At 62.8% G+C, this 1,153-nt stretch overlaps 1 non-coding gene across 1 annotated transcript; it reads right to left on the reverse strand.

Moving 5' to 3' along the window:
- Positions 1-697: 697 nt before the first annotated feature.
- On the reverse strand, positions 698-849 carry LOC138653795 (5.8S ribosomal RNA). Its single transcript, XR_011316013.1, has one exon. It is a non-coding gene; the product is annotated as a 5.8S ribosomal RNA (ribosomal RNA).
- Between the last annotated feature and the right edge of the window lie 304 nt (positions 850-1,153).

The raw sequence follows: 1,153 nt of genomic DNA on the forward strand, positions 1-1,153 counted from the left end.
GGGGTGGGTCAGACCCCCGTACGTCCGGTTGTAGTCTCCGTGCCCCGAAGGGGTTCTCGCTTCTCGCCTGCGGCAGGCACAGCAGCCCGTATGGTCCAGGGGTTGATCAGGCCCCTGTACGTCTGCCCGTGGTCTCCGTGAGTCTTTCGCCCCTATACCCAGGGACCACACCTATGGCCATTTAGCTCAGTTGGTTAGAGCGTGGTGCTAATAACACCAAGGTCGTGGGTTCGATCCCCGTACGGGCCAAGCACATCTACAAACGCCCCTATACCCAGATGACCAATTTGCACATCAGGGTCGCTGCGGACCTCCACCAGAGTTTCCTCTGGCTTCGTCCTGCCCAGGCATAGCTCACCATCTTTCGGGTCCTATCGCGCACTCATGCTCCACCTCCCCGACAGAGGCGGGCCGATGGTGCACCCGCCGTGTCAACCCCCCGGAGCGGGCGGCGGGATCCCACCTCGGCCGGAGCGCCCCGGCCTTCACCTTCATTGCGCCACAGGGTTTCACGTCACAACGGGGGGAGTGACGATGGTAAACCCCATCAGGTGGGCCCAGGGCAGGTGAGTCTGGCCTTGGGGGGACGTAAGGGATAAAGGAGAAGAGACCATCAGGGCACGGAGCCTCAGGCCTCCCTCGTTGTCACCCTTGCGAGGGGACCCCAGCTGCGCCATGGAGGCGATAGATGGAGGGGCAACCCTCAGACAGGCATAGCCCCGGGAGCACCCCGGGGCCGCAAGGTGCGTTCGAAGTGTCGATGATCAATGTGTCCTGCAATTCACACTTAATTCTCGCAGCTAGCTGCGTTCTTCGACGCGCGCGCCGAGTGATCCACCGTTAAGAGTCGCGCTTTCTGGTTTGGGGACACTCGGAGGCGCCCCCCTTTTCACTCTCGTGTCAGCCGGCCGCAAAAGACTGGGATGCTTTGGAGGGTTGTTTTCAAATCTCGGCCCTGTTGCCCGGCGCGCTCGGCCTCCCCGTCCCTCCCTCCAGCGGGGAGGAGAACAAAGGAGGGCTCGAGGCTTCTCAACCTACCGCCCAGACCCACATACCCCGGGGAGGGGTGTGTGAGCGCACAGGAGAATGGTACCCGGGACGGCCTTTCGCGTACGCGGGGGGCTTCTTATTTTTCCTCGGCAGGCAGCGGCAG

Source organism: Ranitomeya imitator, unplaced genomic scaffold (assembly GCF_032444005.1).
Source record: "Ranitomeya imitator isolate aRanImi1 unplaced genomic scaffold, aRanImi1.pri SCAFFOLD_800, whole genome shotgun sequence".
Lineage (NCBI taxonomy): Eukaryota > Metazoa > Chordata > Amphibia > Anura > Dendrobatidae > Ranitomeya > Ranitomeya imitator.